Here is a 23,214-nt window from a genome sequence, read left to right as displayed (position 1 = left end):
GGGCATTTGCAATATTCTCTTTTATGCATTAGTATTCTGGGTCTAACACTGGTTTTGTTTCTTTGTGTTGCACAATGTGCTGCTCTGTAGCTGCTGGAGCACTTTGGTCCAGGAAGCATTTCCCCACTGGGACAATAAATTTGATCTTTTTTCCAGATCTGTTGGTAACACTTTGTTTCTCACACAGGATTACACAAACATACTAGACAGATTTACACAAAACTTACTGGAAGGATGCAGTATGAGTCAGGAAATAATTTAGTTGTTTTTTTTAAGACAGGGCGTCCTTGAACACTTTCACAGTTTTCCCGAAGAATAATTCATAGATTCTTGGCAGATGCGAATGATAATAGAAAGCTGCTGAATTGGATGGAAATAAACTAGGCCCATTTAGGGAAGTAATATCTACGATTGTGGGGTACTTGGCAAAGGGTATTCACTGTACTGAGTGCCGTTCTACTCTGTTATACTGTTGCCATCACTCCTGCAGTTCTTGTAAAATGTCTTTTAAGTGCAATTCACATACCGTTGGTTTCAGAGTAAGACTTCAGACAAACTAAAAATCTCATATACTGTTATACTTCACACTAACTAGCACGTAGGTAAGGATTACTGATGATGCGAGTAACAGTGCTAAACCAGTGTCGACCAAGACAATGACAAAAGCCAATTTATCACTTTTTCCAACAAACTAATTATTTACTTTATTTATTATTTAATGCAGCAAAAGTCTCTCTCTCTCTCTCTCTCTCTCTCTCTCTCTCTCTCTCTCTCTCTCTCTCTCTCTTTCCGTTTTGTCACCCATATGTTCCCAGGTCCTGAAATCTGGCTTCATTTAATAATAAGTGAATCAGAACTCTGAAGTATCGATGTAATTCGGTTTGGTTTCTAACCCAACTCAAGGCTTCTTTGCCCTTTTGCGAGAAAAAAGAAAAAAATGACTTCAACAATTAATCACTCATCAAAAATAATTGCCACTTAAATCCGTCTGCGCTGTAACTGGTTAATCTCTTTGTCTCAGCTGGACTGTAATGTCGTCTCCATACTGTAAATGTGCCTCGTGACAAGACTCACTTTCATCTGGGTTCTTCTTACCGCCCATTAGGAAGCTGTCCGCTGCTTTTACAGGCGATGACAGGCGCTGAAGTGATTGGCCATTATTAAAGCCCAGTGAAACTGAAACCAGCTGAGGGTGTACACCTCACACACTCATTAGCTCCCAAACAAGCAGTGCACATACGCTGACATCATTATTTAGTTTGTATGGGTTTGTATTTACATTGAAGAAGTGGGCATTCATGGGCCTAAATCAGAATTAATCTCTTTTGTTTCTAAATCTTCAATTCCAAATTGGTTTAATTTGAGTGAGCACGTGCACAGAATCCTTCCTCAAACACACAAGTGGTGTTTGCCGGCGCAGACCTGTGAGACGAGGTGGAGAACACAAAGCCTCCTGGATTCCAGCTCGGCTTTGAAGTGAATTCTCTTTACCTTCCCTGAAGTTTTCTAAAGTCTGAATAAAACCCCATGTGCAACTGTGGCCCAGAACTGGGTGAGAATAATATTAAATAAGGCACGAAGAACAGGACAATATTAAATGTTTGATTAGTTGGTGTCATGAGGGAAAAATGTGTGTGTTTGTGCATTTGTTGCACCGCTGACGTCGGTGCACCTCGTCAACCGGCGGCTGATCAAAGGGCGGAATGAAAAGAAGCGTAGCCGTCAATCACTGGACGAGACGAACAACATTAAAGGTTCCTTCAGGCGCTATCACGGATCAAAACACTGAGATTATTACCATTGCATCATCAGTTTCAAGGCGTATAAATAACGGCCGCAGTTCAACGGCAACTCCCTTTTTTCCAAAGTTCCCACCGTTTGAATGAAAGTCAACTTGGGGGGGTCAACAAACATAAGGAAGATTGAGTCGTACTGCGAATAAAAAATACAAAAAACATCAAGACACAAGAGCACAACAGTAGGAGCAACTTATAACATGCTTGTGTACTCTTCTGGGAGACGTCTGAATAATTAATACTCTGAGAAATGTATCCCAACCTCTCTTTAGTCCCTTGTTTGTTCACTCTTCTTCTGCCCTTGTGCGTCTTCTATTGTCTTGTTCCTAATTTCTTCAGCGGCAGACTTGTACACTACTGCGGTTAGATCAGACACTTGCACATGATTGTGATGCAGCAGGAAGCACACACTGACACACGAGCCCTCATCTCTGCATTAGCCCTCGTCACACTCCTGACTCCCGACTTCTTGGCACAACTGAATGAATATTTCATCTATTCATGGGCAGTGAGTGAAATGAGGGAACGAACGCCTCTTAGCCCTTGTTATGAGCTTTGTAGCAGAGAATGGACGGAGGGGAAAAACAAAGAATGCGTATGCAATTAGAGGGAGGGATTACCGAGACGGCTCTGCGGCAGCGGGCTGAGGAATTAACACGGTCATTGCCATTGGCAGGCTGGTATCGATCGGTAGGCCGGCCCTGTGTAACTGAGCCGGCACTGGAATCCGGTGACATGCTTTCTCTCTGTCGGAAGGTGTGACTATAGACTATTTGTCTTGGGTCTGAGAAACACCGAGCAGCCGAGGCTAACAGGTCTGAGCGGTCACTCACCCCCACTCTGCTGGGAAAGTTTCTCAAAGTAATGGTCTGTCCGAAATACAGAAGTCAAGCTGGCTACCGGGGGACGCTCGGTGTGTGTTTGTGTGCTGTTCATTGAAAGTGTGTGACTGGAGTGAGTATGTCTGCTCCGGCCATCGAAACGAATGGATACTGTTATTTTTCATCATCTTTGCTTTCTATCTAACAAGTGCAGTGTCTGTTCTAAACCTTACGTGGATGAGTTCCGGCCGCTGCCTCTGCAGATCGATGGTTAGGGTCAGGGTCAGGCTGCACTGCACTTCCTTGGGCCCTTAACAATACACATCTCTCCCAATTGGTCTGAATGGAGATCCACAGAAGGTTATTCACACTCTTGAGCTGCTTTTAGACACAAATGTCCTAGTGAGAGCCTCCAGATTATCTAACAACCTTATTCCCGTGGCGAGCTATTATAAAGACGGTGGGAAGTTTGGAGAATTCGCTTTCTAACCCGGTGCCACACACATAAAAGAAGTAGATTTCAAGGAGAGTTTTGGCGATAAGAGCTGACAACGGTGCTATAAGCGTCGAATTATCTCCGCTGTGGAATTGATATGTTAAATTCTGCCTCTGTCTGCTGCACCCGGCTGCTCCACCTCTCGTGAAGGTGCAGAGAACCTCCCGCTGTGCTGTGCACCCGGAGAGGCAAACTGTGGGTTTAGTCCAATTCTCCGGATTTCTACCCGGAGGTCATGTCTGAAAACGGCTGTAGTTTTACCCCTACCTTTTTATGTGCATCCCATTTCTTGCTCATTATCTTTATGTGTCTATTATGTATAATATATATGATATTAAACAAAGGAAGGAAACTCTGAGATGCTGCAGATATTTTGCACAGTAAATCCCATCAGCTGCTCACACTTTGCAGGACCGGCCACATTTATGCCACTTCTTCGCTAACGATGTAATCTCAGCCTGTTACGTTTCCAAGACATGTCTCAAAAAATGCAGGAAATTGCATTCGCTCATTAGAAGTCAGCTCATATGTGCCACAAACTTTTTTTTTCTTTTCATAATCCCAGCTCCTGGCTTTGTTGTTGCTGTTGGCCGGCAGCAGCAGCAGCAGCAGCGGCAGCAGCAGCAGTGGCAGCTGTGCAGAAACTTTCCAGCCTCAGCAGCTTAGCCTGTTCTCCTTCCAGCTGTTTTTCTCCCCCCCACCCCCTCCTCCCAACGCTCCTCTGGACCACATCTTGTGTTCTACACGATTATGTGATCACACATGACGGGTTGCAGAAAAAAGCACGGACCACGTTGGCACCAGCAGTTGCTTTGCGGGTATACGTTACATTATTTATCTCTAACGTCCAGGGAGGCCGTTAAATGATATCGAGCAGAAGTCAAGTGGTATCGGCCGACACTCAGAGCATCAGATCATGATAGCTTACCTGTATCACTTTAAGCTGCTGAGCTTTTCCTCACAGGAAAGGTGCATACGCTTCATAACCAGGCTTTGCTAAGGGGATCAATTATTCGAAAATAATCCAACAACCGTACCAGGACCAAGATGTTTTTTGCCCATTAGAGAAATTGAAAACTACTTCTTGACTGACTTTCTCTGCACATATAGCTGAGAGTGTCCACCATTAAATATCTGGATTGTGGATCCCCGCTTTATATTCTATCTATAATAAATACAGCCCCAGTTTCACATTCATATTAATATATATAACCGCCATGGATTGTATTCAGTGGGAAACACTGGCTGAATCTACATTTACATGGAGTGTGGTGAAGATAACTCTGTTAAAGCACAACAAACACGGTGTCCCTGCAATTTATAAGTACAGTAATTTCAAAATGAAGTTTCTGTCAAGGTGCATATGACTCAATTTCCACACCAGCTTCCCAATTTCACTCCACCAGTCACCTCTGATGGTCACGTCCGCTCGTGGAACTCCACTGTTTTCCCGGAGCAGACAGCAGCAGGACCATTTAAAAATGCAGCCTCCTCCCATTTTTTATCAGGGTGGCATTAACACTAATGACTATATTAGTCTCAGAATGTCACCGGGACTGAGAGGCAACATTGATCTCTCGTCATCATGCTGCTACACATTCCCCCCCCATGGGCTCCTATGGGAGTTGCTTTCCCACTTTAATCCCTCCACTTTGAGAAAAGCCCTCGTCTGCCAGTTCTAATCGCAGTGGTCGCTGTACTGGTCGGTTTGAATATACATATATATTTATCTCATTTGTGTGCATTTAAAGCCTTTTTGAATTATTGTTTGGATTTCCATAAACTCGTTCCCTCACCGAGATTAATCTGCAAATCCCTGGATAATGATATTATATGGAGCCTGCTGTCTTAGCAACACCTAGAACGGGACGCGCCACCTGGACACGTCTCCCGCAGTTGCTGAAATTGACTTGACTCATTTTCCCAAATGACCTGAAACAGGAGCTGATATGAATCACACGCAGGACGGTTTCTCACTTTGATTTTATTGCTTTCTCTTGCCTTACGTCTCTTAAAATATACATCATGCAACTTTTTTTGTTTTCTATGCTTTGATTGGTTGATGCCGTTTGTTATTATCGACCAAAGTTTGGCATTATGAAAACGATCATGATTGATGCCAGCTTTAATTTTCCCGTCAGTTTTCTCGATGAATAATTGTCTTATGAACATCGTGAACATCACCATCCGTGTCCACTGAGCCCTTGATTACAGCGTCTGTCTTTTAGACTTTAGAGGACTAGGAGAGTTTTTCGGTCTCACTCGGGGGACACACTTGGCCTTTCCGGTAAAAATAGGCCACTAATGGAAGCCGTGGCCCCCTTGTTTTCCCCTCCGCACTTTCGAATGCAGCCTGTCCGAGGCATTTATGGTCATTATTGCTCCGGGTGCCAGACGGGTTGGCGAGGTCGGCTCCCGAGCGCAGGAAAGCACTGAGTGTTTGCCTGAGTCTTGTTTACAGCTGAACACGATGCCACCTCCCTGTAAGTTCAGCCGCAGCAGGTGTCCGTGATGGCAAAGCATCCAGCAAGGACCCCAGAAATGAGACCCCTCTTGCCCCCCCGCCCCCGAGCCCATCTGCGTCCCTCGCTCTGCCTTTCTTCTGCTTCCTCTCCATGTTTATGAACCTCTGAGGACAGTTTATAAAAAATTCATAGGCTCGGTAGGGCAACAGGCAATCTTGTATATATTTTTTTTCCCACTCCGATGCCATTGCACCACCCGTTCGTCATGTGTGCGAGCGAGCTACAGAGAGGTGGTGCAAGAGGGAAGGCAAAGTGTCGCTGCTGAATCATAACCGCACTTTATTAATATGCAAGTTCAGATGTGAATCTCCGACACGACTGTGGCACGGTCTGGAGTGGAATGCAAATTTGTTTTTCTCATCTTCCCCGGCCTTGGAAGTCAGAGCGGCTGCCAGGAATCTCGAGAAGTTCAAATGATTCGTCCGCATCATCGCTGAGGTGCTAGTTTGAAACTGTCTCGAAACAACGATTTCTCTTAAAGAACCGTAAGAGAGATCTTCAGGGTGTGTGGCAGAACGTTTTGACACTTAACAAGTCATTAAAGAAGATAATTTTCAATTACAGGGAGGGAACAAAAACAACTTGAGGTCAGGATTTGATACGGACGACTTGAGTGATTTTACAGCGCTCGGAGCTTATGAGAGAAATTTCTCTACGATAGTGTTATCTGATGTCACGCATTAGAAAGAAACTGGATGTTGCATTCTTCATTCCACTATGAGCCGTTATTGGTGTCACAGTGATGGGGTAGCTCATAAATCCAAGGAGGTAGAATTAGGAGGGAGTAAAAAAGAAAGAGCTGGAAGCCGAGAGGCGGACGTCTACAGAGGACATATTAAGCGCAATGGCAATCATTTCCCAGTCAATCCGCACCAACTCGACTTATGAAATTCAATCAAACATGCAGACGTCTTGTACACGAACAGGATTACGGGAGCGACGCTTCATTTTGCGGGACAGACGAGGGCAATAATCATGTGGCTTGTTAGAGCAGACTTTTATCAGCTCAATTTAATCTCAAGTCCACTGGTATTACATTCAGAGGCCGATTCGAATATATTCTTAGACAATGCTATCCATATCCGTGGCCTTACAAATCCCTCCGTGCATTAATTCATCCCATACAGTCCACAAGATTAATAGCGGGCCGGGGCGCGAGGTGATAAAGCCGGCAGGAAGCATTGTCCCACTGGCCACCGGCACAGAGCCTGTAATTTGTATGGAGCTCAATGGCAGCGCACAATGGTCATTGTTAAGGCAGATCAAATTGCGTAGACGCTGGTGCGATGATTAGTTTGAGGGATCAAGTGCGTTCGCTGATATAAACCCAATAAGAGCATTAAGTCCTGTAAGCACTCAAAGGGGGGGGGCCGGGTCCTGGCTTCAGCACTGAGGGGAGGGACGCTCGGGGCGATTTCAGCTCACCCAATCATTTAATGACTTTAATATAAGAGTGATATTATTAGTGCACTTAAGAGGTGCACGTAGGCCAATCTTCATATCGACCATGCATGCATAAGAGAGATATGTTGATCCCTCTCCTCTTATAACAAGAATACCAATAAGCACATTTCCCAAAATGTCAAAATGCTCCACGACTTCTCAGGATCAAAATTTGTTGTAATTGCCTTCGCTTTGATTTCTTGTTTTTTGCCTCTCGGACAAGTCGTGTGTTTTTGTCAATAATTGTGGTTTGAGATTAACATTTCTTTATCATAGAGGAAAAGATTCTGCATTTTTCTTTTACATTCCGGCACCGTATGCAGGGCGACTTATCTTATCGTCGAGCGACTTTCGCACCCATGTGTCGCACGTCTCCAGTCGCTCTCAGGCAGGAGCGCTAGTTTCACAGTTTCTCCCTCTGGGCCTGAGCGAGGGGTTACTTCCACCAGCAGAGCCACCAGATGTAATGCACGCCCACGTCACACTGACTGGAAACAGTGTTCCTCACTAGGACGGCGTGTCACCGAGCTGCTGCGGGAAGCGGGAGGCGGGTTGGTGCACAAAGTTGTTGAGCTAGAAGGAGAATAACTTTGCTCCGTGTGTGTGTGTGTGTGTATGTGTGTGTCTTTGTCGGTGCATTCAGACATGATTTCTTCTCGGCCAGGTCAGACTTTTCTTGTGTTTAACCCTCTGCCCTTTCCCTAGTTAATGGTTTCCCTTGAGATTGAACCTCTCTCTCTCCTTCTCTCTAGCTCTCTAGCCATACTTTATAATTTATTTTAATTTTGTATGTTTATCATTTTTAATCTCTATTTCTTTGATGGAAAAGAATAATTGATTGCCCTACTCTTGTTCTGTAAAACTGAATAAAGTAGGTATTTAAAAATCAAAAAGAAGTCTCCTTCTTTCTCACACACTCTCTCTGTCTCTCTCTCTGTCTCTCTCTCTCTCTCTCTCTCTCTCTCTCTCTCTCTCTCTCTCTCTCTCTCTGATCCTGAAGCTTTCATAACTCTCTCTGCCCGCTCACTCACACTCACACACACACACATATCAGGCCTTATCTAAAGATTTTCTCTAGAGTTGAAGTTCGGTTTGAAGGACACTCGGAAAGCAGTATTATCAAAATCGTTTTCTCATCTGCGTGCCACAAAGAGCCGGTTGGGTTGTGCGTCGCTGCTGCAGGACTTGTGTGTACATGCAAATGATGGCATGAAGGGGAGGGAAAAGATGAACCATTTGGATTTAAACAGAGAGTGGATGCTTCGACCTACATGATATAGAAGCGTTCAGGGAAGCTGGTGTATGTATTTGCATGTATAATTTCCCCCGCCATGTGTGGGTTCTAAAACGCTACGATTCAAGGTGTGTTAACCTCAGAAAACAAGCCAAACACGTCTGAAATGGAATTTCCAAAAGCATGAAAACGTCCACGTTTACATGGTTTCTCTGCCGGGCCGCTTCACTCTGAGATAAGCAGGAAATGTCCCCTGAAGGTAAAGTAGCAGATGAATAGTTTGTGAGGTAGTTCAGAGGCAGAAAACAATCCCACATTCAGACCACGCTGACAACAAAAAAACGCATTCATGTTGGAGGAGAAAAAGAAAAGAGGAAAAAAAGAGATCTGCTGTAAAGCCATAAAATACAATTCATCTTGTTGCGGTCCCTGCGAGGAGCGTGTAATCGCAATGACACACGGGTGTAATCCATTTAAAACACTTTGGCTCGGGCCCCGGCTGCTCTGACTTCCTCTGCAGGGCTCGTGGCCATCATCTTCATTTCAGATACGACTCACTGGCTGCCGGTAATTAGCGAAACCGTGTAAGCCGCCTTGTCGTCCACCTGCCCGGCTGCCGGGCGAGCGTCTTGTCCTGGATGCATTACATGACTGGCAAGAGCGTGGAGGCACACACACAAAAAAAAACAAAAAAAACCACCAAAAGATAATAACCTGCTTGTCTGAGGCAGAGGAGGGGGGGAAGGGGGGTGGTGCAGGCAGGCATATTCGCTTGTCCACAGACATGTAATCTGTCTCGAGAGGTGCTCTCTCCCTCTCCCTCACTCTCTCTCTCTCTCTCCTGGCGCCTCTGCACTTCGACTTTTCGGAGGCAGGGCCGACCCACCCAGCCTGACTCGGCAATGAGCTCAGAGTAATGGTGTCACCGGAGCGCTGAATCTCATTGAGGGTTGCCTGAGCAAACATTATCTCACGCTGAACCATCGCAGGAGTGTCTGCAGGGGAGAGTAAAAAGGAGGGGGGGCCGCGGTGAGTTATCGCACAGCGAGTTTTTAATCTCACGGGAGGAAATGCACAGTTTCCTTTTAATGCACCGGGACCAGAGGGCCACCTGGGTCCATTCTGCATTCTGCCTCTCCGTGCAGGACCGGGGCTAATTGAACTAATTACGCACTCTGAGGAACCAAATTAAACATCTTGTTGGCATTAAACTGTGGATGATTTATACTCACCTATAAACTCTACCCAGGACTGCTGCCCACCACCAGTGTGCTTATGCATTGCTGGTTTAATTATGACTATGAATATTATGAATATTATTATTATGTTAATGGGCATTGTAAGAGGTCTGGAGTATTTGTGGAGAAAATATCCAGTGTGACGAAGAAAGGGAGGGATGATGAATAGTGGTTTCACCACAGCAGCATTTCTCGTGAACGACCTTTAATGGAGTGCCCAAAAAAGCTGCATTTGAATGCGTCGGACGTGGTTTTAAATAATGATTGTTTTCATTATCAATTACTCTGACAACATGTTGTTGATTAATTATCTAGACTTTGATTCCTGAAGTAAACAATTGATCAAGAGACAAAAGTGACAACAGCAAATTGCCTCTATTCTTGTTGTTATCCTTCATGGATCGCATTTATCAATCAACTAGAAATTTATGCAAAGCAACTTTGAGAATATGTCAACTGCTGGAAATGGAAACTTGAATTGCACCACAGCCTACACAATTGCCTAAATTCTTATTCGAAGTTCGGTGAAGCTTGACTCGAACACAGAAACCTGAACAGGAGAATCTGTTGTTGGAACGCGCTCTTGCTTACGTTGATGAGTCCTAGCCGCTGCTACAGCGTGGTGGTGGTCTGATAATTAAAAGTTCAATAATATTGAACGTGTCATGTGTCTAATTCGCACTAAATTCGACAAACCTCTTCCTTGGACCCTAAACAATACACAAGCTAAGTGTGAAGTCAATACGATGAGCGGTTCTTGAGATATGCCTTCCATATACAGACAGGCAGAGATTTCAGGAATTATAGACATTTATGAATACAGAAATACAGCCATCTGCAAAATTGACAGAAAAAAAACATTAATAATGGGATTATAATAATACCACTAATAATCATGTGATTTATTGACTTTCGGTTGTACAGGATGCGCCAGTTGGTCGTAGGATCAAATGCAGAACTACTGAACTACTACCAGTTTTTAATTGCATGAACAAAACTTAAATGAATTTAATGGGGGAAGCCATGCATGACGAGAAGTGCTGCACTGGATTATCTTCACACCTAGAGCACAGGGCTAATAGGGTCGGGCATTAGTGACCACATTTCTTTCATGTTTCCTCTTTTTCTTTCTTTTTTCCGGATAATGTCAAAACTTTAAATCGCTCTGCAGTCCTCCAGTGAAACTTTTTAGGTCCAAAATCACCATTCAGCCATGTGGAAGTATCTTGTATTCTGGTGACTGGGTTCACTCTCAAAGAATCGCTGTTATCATGCAAGCAATAACGTGAGCTCTTTTTTCTTTTCTGTCCGAGCACATCGCATTCCCCAAGTCAACAGTTCAATCTCGCCTTCCCTCGCCCACCTCTCTCCGAGCGGCAGATGCCATCATTTTTTTCCTTGCCCTCACCTCTCTTTTTTCCACACCGGCATTCATTCCGGGGCCCACTAGATGGATCAGCTCTCCCTCAATCCATGCTTCCTCTGCGCCTCCTCAGACGGCGAGATTGATTTGTCTACAGGACGCCTCTGACCTTTGATATGATCCGATAAGGGACGCGTGGCCCCTAACCGAATTAGACAATCAAAGGGGAGGTGCATTAGGAGTGAGATGAGGGTGTTTCCCTTTCCCATCGGAGCATGCCTCTGCCTTTTTTCCACGATGTTTAGATCCAGCGTCCATCTCGTGCCCGCCCGGATCAGACGCCCAGGGGGAAACAGAAGATGTATTTTCAAATTGCACTTTGCCTAAAGGCTCTTTGGGCCAAATTTAATTTTCACCTTACATCGATTTTCCCCCTTATTCCCGACTCGATGGATCCTAATGTTATCTGTTTCCGTGCTGTGCAGGAATACAAGGGAGAGCTTGCTCTGTTGTGTACTGCATGTCCGAGGACAGTGTATCCAATATGTCTTCCTTGTAGTGTATGGGGGCGAAACGGCCATTTTCATTAGTTGTTTTTCTATAATATGGTATATTGCCAAAATCAATTGACTCTACTTTATTCTCCAGTTCTACTTTTCAGTATTTGTATGAGACAAACTTTCTATTTCTGTATCTCCCACTCTTGATTTATTTATATTTTTTTCGAACCACTAAAGCCCAGACCCAGCTAATGGGAACAGTAGACTTGGAAGCCTTCTGTTGTGAAATTCTGACACTTGTACTTCTAAAAATACACCAGGCGGCAGCAAGGCATAGCAGGCGTTGTCTTAGCAGTAGCTGATTGCAATCATGGAGAAATGAGTTCAAACCTGAGCTTGACTTGTACATTTGAGTTGTCCAGGTTAACACAATAAACTCTGCAAACTCTGAACACTATTTGGCAGAGAGAGATTGCTATGGTTGTGCCTGTTGTGCTATTTTTTCTTAATTAAAAAGCGGAGACCAGAGAGAATCAACCCGTGCAAAGCAGATCTAGCACCATCTATAGATCCTCTGATTCTTAATTACAATTAAGGAGCCGCAGCTTCTGCTATGAGGCGAGTGGCGTCATGAGGGAAAGCCGCCCGATGTGAAAACAGGGAAATGCTTATGATAACACATAAGTTGTGTTTCAGCCTCTGCCTGCTTTGACATTTCCAGAAGTGCTGGGGTGTCAGGGCTGAGTGAATCTCCATGGCATCCTACCTTTAAAGACAGGAAGTTGACAGGCCCAGACATAAGAAGGGATGGGTTTTGACAGATCCCAGCCTTCTTTCATTGGAACATATGAAGGGGAAAACTAAGGGATGGGGAGGAGAGAGGGAGAGAGGGAGGGGTGCTGGCTTCAAAGTGTGCGCCGGCACCACGGAGGACCAACAAATGGTGTGAAAACACACATCAACTTGCGTGGATACACATGAGACCCCGTATCACAAGCCACGACACATAACCAGGCTTGTGTATGAACAGAGGAGAGGGAGTGTACACACATACACACACACACACACACACACACACACACACACACACACACACACACACTCTCTCTTTGGCAAGCCGGCATTCCTTGGTACCATTTGTTTGTCGTCTGGCAGAGATCTCAGAAAGCCGGGGTCTTACACAAACCCTACCGAGTGTGGCTCTGTGCTGGGGAGCTGATCCCTCCCGAAAACCCTCATTGTTATTCTCTCATGATGCCCAGGGATCTGCCGCGCACCCCCCTCTGCTAAACCTACAGCAGGGTTGAGTGGGAGGTGGGGGTGTGTGTGTGTGCTGTATTTATGTGTGTGCTCTGCTGAGGGACTGGGCTAACTGTAAACACAGGACCACAGATGGAAAACCATCCTCTAGCTTTACGCTGTGAGAAATTCCCATTATTTCATCTGCAAACCATCTTTTATTTTTTGTTTTTTTAATTTTAAATACCACGTCGTTATGTCACTGTCGTGTCAGTTTCTCGACCAATCACGAATCATCCTGAGCTGCCTATCATCCATTTTTTACAGCATCAAATAACTTATTAACACCAAATATACCTGACGTACTTTGAGGATGTATTTGGACTTGACCATGTCCAATCAATTAACACGGAGGAGGCAGGATTTTTGACCCATCATGCAACCAGCCTCCACGATTTGGCTTCACTTCTGGGAGCTGTCATGTCGTCCATCTTTAAAATCTAAGGTTTCCTACAATCTGCAGTGTCTTAATAAGCCTATTGTCTATAGTTTGAATTTTACAGGCTTGTAAAAAAGGTTAAAATATTTAATGTTAAGTCATAACTATGTTTAAGTCGCCCTTACTCATTCATTTAACACTACTATGGATATATTTGGAAGGTTATACATTGATTCTGGGACTCCTGTTTATGAATCACTCCAGGTCTGTTACACTGCACATTTTATAGTCCTCTCTCTCTCTCTCAAATAAAATGTCCCACTCTGTAGAACATCGCCAACCCTTATTCATCAGGGGGGCGTGATAAAAAAGATTCCAACACGTACAATGTAATAGACTCTAGCACACTTCCAGGGGTGTCCACTTTCCCCGATATGTAGAGATTACAGCTCCTCTCCCACGGCCGCGCTCCCCTGCTGAGCCTGTCGGGGGGGGGTGGGGTTTGATTTTAATGTCCGAGTTGGGGCTCGATCACAAAGTGTCCTCTCTCAGTGTGATCAAAGGGCGGCGAGGCCTCTGGGGTCCGCGCCGAATCTATGCGGTGGACCCTCAACCTCAACCGCGGTATTTACAGCACAGAGCTCGGCGCCATTCCAATGAAATATGCATCACGCATCCGCCCTGCTGTAGCTCCCTCACTCATCTCCACCGGTTATGCAAAGTAAATTTTCCCATGATCTTCGGAGAGTCCACGCATAGATTTTAATGGGTGTATTTAGTTTGAGTTTTGCAGCAGGATCCTGGGAATGTCTAAATTTACTGTTGCACTGCATACATTTCCAAAAATTATAGTCAGACTGTACTTCCTCTGACTGTAACACACTATTAATAAATAATACACTGTGGATTCTAGTCTCACTGATCTTACCACAATAGTTTGACTCTTTTATAGTTGATATGAAGAGTCTTCTTCTTTTTTTTGCTTTAGCTCCAGGACCTCAGAGAGTTTCCCTACAAAACCAAATAAAGACTTTACTCAAACTAAACCCTTTTTAGACCCAACTTGAATGAAGCGTACAGCCGCCTAACGCTCCGACTTGTCTGCTCTTTTCTTTCCAGCAAAAACAAAAACCTTGTTGCGACGCGGAAGCGAAAGTGTCGTCGGCGGCGGTGACCTCCAAGTGACTGCTGAGGTACGAATATAAACACAGTGGTTTGAATCTGAGGCCGCCAGGACGACAGAGATTGCAGCAGCCGCAGGTGAAACCAAGCCGAGACTCCATCTGAAATGTTCTTGAAAGGAGCGGGTTGTTTTTTTGTTGCTAGCCTCCCTCCTTTTTTCTCATTACTGACCTGAAAAGACACTAAGAGGAAGCTTTGCAACGGGAATGGAGTGGAATTATAAGCGTGCCTTGGAGAAACTGAGAGTATGAATGCTATCGTGAGGTCAGAGGCGGCTGATCTGACAACGAGTGCAGCAAACCGCCACTCGAGTTCACTTTACTCTTCGGCTGCTCTCTTCCCAAATGCTTTGATCCGCTCTCCGCCTTCCCGTGGTCAAAGTCCCTCGGATAGCAACCGAGTAGGTTCCAAATTGATTTCTCTTGTTCACGTTGGTTAGGAGCAGCGGCATCGAGCTGCACAGAGTACCCTGGCTCCAGCTCGCCGGCATCATTCCTCTCTGTTTCACTCCTCGCTCATATCCCAGTAGACCCTAATGCCAATACTCAACATACCAATGCCCTCTGAAATCCTTGAGGGGTAGAGTAATGCCACGGCTGTATGACAAGCCCCTCCCCACACCCTGGTGCTGTGCATGTGGCTTACAAAAAGGTCAGGATGTAAGATCACGGTGGCATTTGCTCGAAACGGCGCCGTGTCATTATCCGAGACGGCTCCGGCGACAGCTGGAGAAGAACTAAGCTTTGCTAACTATCACGTACGAGTGGTGGGAAATGTGTGCACGTAGAAGTGCAGTCCTGCGGTGAAGAATATTCCAATTTGGTGTGTTTCATTGATCTTCTTAATTGGCCTTAAGCTGTAGTTTGTGTTTCCGTCGCCGTGCACATGTCCATGCACGTAGTTATTAGTTCAGGCAGCGATTCAGATTCAGGTCAGCGCATCCGTAAAAAATCCCCTCCGACTTTTGTCAGTACCCATCAGCTCTGTGAGGTCCTGTCATGTCGGAGCAGAGAGAAGGCAGCGATCTTCTTTTTCTTTCTTTCTTCCTTTCTTTTTTGTTTTGCCCACCTTCACTCGCACCACACAGGCCGCTTTTCTTTAGGGCAACAAAACAACAAAAACAGCGAGGCGAGCCGAGGAGGAGGAAAACATCCGCCGCAGCCTTTTACTGCTCAGATGAATTACAAATCATGCGTCGCTGAGCCTGAGTTTGAACCCCCCCTCTTCTGCTACCGTGAGAGAGAAGTTAGATAACGGGGGAGTTATGGAGACGCGTGGACGACAGGCCTACGCTCGGGCCACTTGGTCATGGGCTCAAGGTAATGACAGCCAGGCACGAGGGGAAGATAAAGTATGCAGCATGTCACGCATCCAACTCACGTACACTCCTGGCATCCATGCTAATGCACCGTACACTCAGCCGGCTCACTGCAGACCCAACAGCCTATATTTTATTCAAATGCCATAGCAATCTGTTACATATGTATATGAAAAAAAAAATATGTTTTTTTTTTTTTTTTTTTCACAAGATCACTTTGCGTACGATGCCGACGCCTCCGACTCAGTCTCTCGCGGAAGATTGTGACCTTTATCTGCACCTGAGCTTCTGTCACCGTGTCGCGAGTGAAGCGAGCAGAAGGACACGGAACCTGGTCGGCTGTCTGGTTCACGATGGGGATCAAATGACGTGATCCGACTGACATCATATCTGCTGCCGGGCATACACAGGCATGCAGGGGCCACTCGGGTCAAGCTGCACAGTAGATGTCTTGTGCAACGGATTCTGCTGTTATCATATTGTCCTGATATTTAAAGCGAAAGAAAAAGGATCTGTGGTGAAATTGTGAAACCAGCGTTAGCTAATTTTGGATAACGCAGTAAAACTGGCCAATACTGAGGCACTTGACCGGATGTGCTCTTTTCTGCAGGATAATATGAAGAAAATATCAGAGCCCATTAGTTATCGTCTGTTGGTGATTTATTTTATTGGGGCAATGGCAAATATTTTAGCAGAAATCGAATATCCAGGCCAAGACTCCGCCCTCTGTGATTGCCTTAGATTGTTCACAGCTGTAGTTTCTTTTATCATAACTCCAACGTTTCTCCAGACAAATAATGAAACTTAACAATACTCTGTGATTTAGCGCCTGACGACATTTTGGCCAAGCTCCGTGAACAGCTATCTGAATACGAATGGAGATAAACTCAAAAGAAAAAGATGAGAGATGCATTTCGTTTACCTGCGGGCAACCTGCTCAAACGTGATTGGTCGAGCCATAAACCGAAATCAGAAGGTTTTCAGTTTCTAAGATTTAATGTTGGGCCTTTTCTTATGTTGCTACGAGGAAACATTCGCTCATTTTGGATTGCTGGGGTAAAAAAGAAAATACGAGTAAAAGCATCGCACAGTTCAAGGAGCACCTTTTAAAAATGTTAGTCTCTTTCAGTGATAATTGCACACGCTTGTCATTCCGGTAGAAAGTGCCGACCAGGCGAACCAAATCCAAGTGGCTAATTAAACATTTTTGTTGTACTTGTTTTTGTTTTGCCACACTTATCAAGGCTCCCTGCTGCTGGAGCTCGGCACCAGTGTTGATGCTCATCTATCAGGTGACACCAAAGAGAGAACGCAGCTGTGGTTACTCTGCAGTAACTATCCTTCTAATCAGTGGGTCTTTTATGGCCACTCGATACCAAATTAAGTGTCTCGAGCTTTTCAGATAAAATATGACCGGAGATAAAAAACAATAACGTCTCTTAATTGGACAACACGAGCGGTTCAGGCTCAATATCACCGATGTGTCCTGAAGAGGCCAAAAAGTTGCTGTTTGGCAAATTAACGAGCAATCGGATTTACGACCGGAGCCGAGTGGCCGATGAATAAACGGCACAGGTGAGAGGGTTTCATCTGGAGCGGCGTTTTCTTTTTTAATCAACGCTGTGGACAAATCATTTATATTTAGGGTCGCTCCGGAATGCATTGACAGTTGCACGGTTGTGTGTGTGGATGTCGAAGTCAATGCGGCTATTCATTCACTTTGTGTGTACAGTTAGAGTTAGATTTTAAAATCTCCAAACATTGAGACATTTTGCAGGAGAATACTCCCTCACATGTGACGAAGCACGTGATTCGTATCGTCACCGCATATCTTCATCCAGTCTCAGAGAGTCTCTGTCCATGGAGGGAGGGTGTGGGAGGAGGGTTGGGGGGGGACACTGGCACCCCTTATGAGCGAGCTCGGCAAAAGAGATGAGAAACTTTGGCAGCCGATCAGCCGGCACAAAATGAAGCCCGCCTCATCCAAGAGCATTAAGATGCGGATAAATAAATAAAACATTGCCACCGTGAGAGGAGCGGCAACGTGACAGCGGGATAGTTTATTTATTAATTTATTTTTTCTCTCTTCCCCGCTTTCATGTTGGCAGGCGCAGATATATTTTATTTTGGGATGAATCAGAATTTCCCGAAAAACGCCCACGCCAGGTGTATCTAATTATCTGACAGCGCATCCTCATTATGAATCGGCCCCCGGGAGCCGGGCGGCTCGGCTCGCTAAGTCCTGGACCGCCATCAAGGCGTCCCATCGCCGTGACAACACCGGCACTATGGGGCGGCTGCTTCTCCCTTATAGGTGTCCTGCTTTCATCCTTCTGCAGTGAAGGGGTCAATCTATTGGCTCTATAGTTCCATGAAGGCCTCTTTTTACCATAAGTCACCGTTTACAGGAAGTGTTATGCTTGTGGTTTCACTCTGGTTCAGCATGTCTCTTTACAGTGAAGTATATTTCTGGTCAGCCGAGACGTTGATGTGGTTGTCGAAGTTTGGTGATGAAGGAAAGGAACGCGGACCCAGTACTTACAAGTATAATAATGTTTATTACACAGAAGCTTCACAGGTCAGGACGAGCTCTAGAACTCGGAGAAATCACCCAGGCCAAATAGTGAGATCTGACTTCCAGGGGTCGGACACACAGTATATATAGAGAGATTGGTTCCCGCCCATGACTTCAGGTAAATGCCGTCCCCCATGGTATTTCTGACTAAAGAGGTACATGTTTTTGTGTCCGAACATGAAGACACATTGGTCAAGCACATTCCTTCTACACCCATCCATTAGCTAGTCAGAGGTCATTCCCAAAGTCAAGGATCATTTCAAAAAGGTAGAGAACTTCTGGAGGACTCCCTGAGAATGTCTGAGAGTCCAGAAGGCAGGTATCATAAACGTAAGCCTGTCATAATGTTTTGAACACATACCAAAATGATCTACTCTAACGAATATAGATCTATATATATATAGATAGTAAGACACTCTGAGAAACATGCAATGCAAGAAAAAGAAAAATATGTGAATTCATCGGCTGCAGCCACGATGGGCCCTTGCCACCTCAGCCGTGCCCCGATTATGTCACCTGGATGAAGTTTATAAAGCGTAATTACATCTCGCTACCGCCTGCTCTCCTGGGAGGTGCAGGCAGGCGGAGGGGAAAGTGGGTGTGTTGTCAACACAGTCGCACAAGAGCAAACCCTGCGTTAATTAACGAGAGTGGGAGATATGCAGGAATGTGGCTATCTGGCTGCCGGTGCAATCTGTGACTCCCGGGGTCGATGTGAAAAAGCAGACCCCGGTTCCTCTGCTTGGTCCTGATGGCCCGATTCACAAATCCCATCAGACGGTGATTGATGCGGGCCTGGAGAGCAGTTTTGGGAGTGTCACTCAAATGTTGATGGTTCATAAAATGGGAGAGGGCTGCGGGAGGGGACGTTCTTACCTGGGACTAATCCTTGAACGCTTTGCAAGAGAAATTCACCGCCTGACAGCGAGCGATTCAAATCCACTCCCGTGCTCAAAAGCGTTGTTACCCGTGGGGATTACCGGCCTGAAGGACGGCCGCGTCTCCAAAATTTTCTCACTTTGGCTTTTTTTTTTGTTGTTCAAGCAGCCGTGCTGTGAAAAGGAGGCCGACGTGTGTTTGTCTGTTGTTTGTCTTCCTACTGGATTTGATTATTTCCACATGAATACAGCCAGCATTATATTTGCCTTCTTTATCCTCGGTGCAGACTTTAGTCATGTCTGTGGTGTCCCTGTATTCCTCAGTGCAGAAACACAAGCATAGATAGATAGATGGATGGATGGATGGATGGATGGATAGACCCATGGACAACATTAGCGATGTTAATTCCAGCCTTAATGACGTAGAAAAGCCCAAATGAATCACCAGCTCACAGAACAAATAGCAGCTTGATATCGAAACACCGTTTTTTTTTTTTTTTACCAGAACCAAAAATAGCCCGTGTGTGTCATTGAGTCTTGTAAACATGTTCACTTCTGAGTGGCCTCCTATCACAGTTCCCCCTGTCTGTCCTGCACGGCTTCCCACTCGGTTCCTCTTGAAATGCAACAGTGGCCTATCTCTCTCTCTCTCGCCCGGCCTCCTGACTGGCAGACCGTAATGCTATTACCTCTCCTCCATGGTCATGCTCACTTAGCCCTCTGTCACTCCACACAGGCCGGAGAGGAGACATCTCCCCGGCTCTGTGAGCTGCCCTCGCCCTCATTTGTGATTTTTTTTGCTTTTCTCCTCAACTCGGCTCGGCTACAAAACACTGGAGCACACAAACTTTTCGGTTCATTATCTCGCCTTTTAGTGGCTTCTCCACTTTTTTATTTTTTTTTTTTCGCCTGCAGGGTTACGACTGCAGATCACGGGTAATTGGCTGTATATATGATCACTTGTCAGAAGTGGTCTGACAAATACTCTTTAATACAGAGAGGGAGGGGTAAGCATGGGGATGTGGTAACTTCCAAACACAACAAGCTGGGAGGGAGGGAAGGGGGGGGGGGCAGTGGGGGACACGCCATTGCGCATGACGCGTGTCAATCACCAAATCTGACATGGAAAATATGTCAGATAACGGGAGCGAAATGGGTCAACTGGGTGAGTCAGAGCCCCCCCCCCCACCACCACCGTGTGCACGCGCCCGAGACAGGGCTCCATGGACACGTGCACGCGCACACACACGCACACACAACCAAACGTCCTCCACGAGCCACAGACCCAACGGGAAACCAAACTTTCTCAGCACGTCCCAGAACCATTACGCACAGAATATCCCACCATGCCAAGACCTGATCCACCATGAGAGGATAGGGAGGGTGCAGCGCAAAGATGGCTCTGGTGTGTGTGTGTGAGCGCAGTGTGTGTGTCTGTGTGTCTGTGTGTGTGTGGTTGTGTGTGTGTTTGTAAATGATGACGATAAAAACAAATTATGTAAATATCTCGCCACCATCTGGAGCGGAGCGGCGAGCAGCGGAGATCCGCGCCCCGGGCACCGACTCACACATCGCGGCACGACCGACACACAACTTGCGAGTGCACGAACCAACACCGACACTTTAATTCCACACATGCACAAACCACAGCAGCGCCAGCTTGGAGGCTGCAGGATCACACAGTTAGAAGGAGCAGAGGATGGATAAAAAGTCTATGCACTTACTATATACCCAGGCGGTAGAATGCAAAGCCCCGGTAACTGTAATTAAAAAATAGAAGAATGGGGACAAAATGAAGGATGCGCTTGTTTTTGTTGAATTTATCCTTACAATTGCTGCATGCATTGGATTATTTCATTATTTTGTTTTCCTCTAATGCACTTACCGGAGCTGTCCGATATAAATTCCTTAGGAAATTCCAGAGGAGTCCCTTCCTTTCGTCCCTCAAAGTCAGAAAACAGCAATGCTTTTTTTTTTTTTCTTTATTCCAAAAACAGGCGGCCCCCGGTTGAAAGCTGCAAGAGAGGAGAGACCAAAAAAAAACAGCCACAACAAATTCCGTTAGAACCTGGAGTCACCAAACCCCCCCAAAAAAAGTGTTGATATAACTGTGCAGAGCAGCAAAAAGCCCCCCCACCCCCCATCCCCTCCTCCCCCCCAGAAAAAAAACGAAAGGAGGAAAAAAAAGAAGTCGGAATGGACAGTTGGTACCTGCTCTCTTTATCACTGTCGACAAAGACAATGAGAGCTGCAATAAGACGCGCAGGGAAACTGAGAGAGAGCTGAGCTTCTTTCTTGGGAAACGCAGCCCCGGCGTGCAGGCGGATCACACCAGTGTGCGCACACACACACACAAGCACACACACACGCACACACCGCTCCCGGCGACGGATGGAGAGAGAGAGAGAGAGAGGGAGGGAGGGAGGAGACATGGGGATGCTGCGCTCTGGGCTGCACTTCTCCCTCCAGCCGCTGGGTGGCCAACAGGAGGAGCAGCTCACACCGGGTGACGTCCCTCCCTTAAAAAAACAATCAAAACCCAAATCAATACTTATTCTGATCATTAAAATATTAACATTGATAAAGTTTGAGTTATAATTTTTGATCATATCTTTCATGGCAGCTCCATTATAAGTATAAAAATGGAGGTTCATTATTATGTCAATGTATTAATACTTACTGGAGGCTATTTGAACTTTATTATAATTTAGGAAATATTCAACTTTTCACTCACCTTTAACCAGATGATGGATATACTTTACTGTGCATGCAACAAACATCCATAAAATGCTAAATATGAATTCATTGTTAAATTGTGCAGTGGTATTTTCCTGAGTTATGAGAACGGTAGCTTTAGCTGTAGCATGTAGCGTGAGAAATGCCTCATTTTAACTGAATGTAGGTTATAATGACCTCATCTAAATGGAATGCAGCCGTCATGCATATTATTTAAAACATCGCTGTCACAAATTAAAAAACGGTGGTGTGGGATGTTAGCAGCTGTGGCTTGATGGGATGTTTACCTTGTGACATTGGTGCTAATTTATGTGCGTTTGCAGATGTACACGGAATTAGCAGCCACTTCTGTTCCTTTAGCAGTAGAGTGCAGCGTGCATGGCCTCACGGAGCTGTTCATACCGGTTTCCACAAAACTAAAGACTGCACATGAACAGGAGTTCACCTCAGGTGTAGAGATATGCAGAATAAGCCTTTTTCACAGACGTGTCACAGTAGGAAAAAAACCAAATAAGCGTTAAAAACCCCGGCACAGCAGTTCAGCTGCTTGTAAATAAAAACATTAAATATGGTTGATTCGGTTTCAGGGTCCTTGTGTTGATCACTGTCACACTATCATGACTTTTACTGGAACATTGGACATGATGGAGTAAACATTAATGGCATGAGTAACACCTCTGCTTTTCCCCGATATGTGTCAAAGTGTGTGCCGTTAAAAAGTTCACTGCATCAGGTTTATGATTAAAAGCAATGAAGATTGTTGAGTTATGTGCCGTAGGTGGTAAATACACAATATATAACATACTGGATCACAGACTGTATAAACAGACGCTTCTCAAAATCCTCCCGCTGTCCAGAACGCTGCCATCTTGCACAGCAGCGATGGGGGGGTGGAGCCGTGGTAGAGGCGTCCTGTTGATTCATCAATTGGGAGTCGGTCTCAGCTGTCAATCGAGATAATTCACCCCAATTTTTAAGCATCAGACAGGTAATTTTAACCAAACAAAATGTATATGTGAAAGTACAGTCTATCGTTTTGATGATAATTACCCAAAATGACCTAAATCAACTTGGGGAAAGTTAATTTTGACATTATAATTTGGGTTATGTTCCATCCACTTTCATGGAGGTTGTGAGAAGTATGACCTTTACTCTAGCCAACCACCAGGTGGCGATCGAGACGCTTTGGCTCCACTTTTCTCAAGCTGTTACGTCGTCCTTCCTTATATACAGTCTATGATCCGGACAAACACGTGGATTATGCCGCCAAATTGGTTTCAGAAGTTTCTTGGAACTGTTGATGCTTTTTTTCCCCCCATCCATCTCCAAATCCATTGTGTGAACCGAAGCCCCCAATGATTGATTTATGTGTGTGAGAAAACTTCAAACTTTCCAGAGGCTCCTCAGAAACGTCTCAAGTAGGCCGGCAGT

This window comes from Limanda limanda, chromosome 22, assembly GCF_963576545.1.
Source record: "Limanda limanda chromosome 22, fLimLim1.1, whole genome shotgun sequence".
Taxonomy (NCBI): Eukaryota; Metazoa; Chordata; class Actinopteri; order Pleuronectiformes; family Pleuronectidae; genus Limanda; species Limanda limanda.
The sequence above is the reverse complement of the archived record's forward strand: the minus strand, read 5'-3'. Positions refer to the sequence as shown.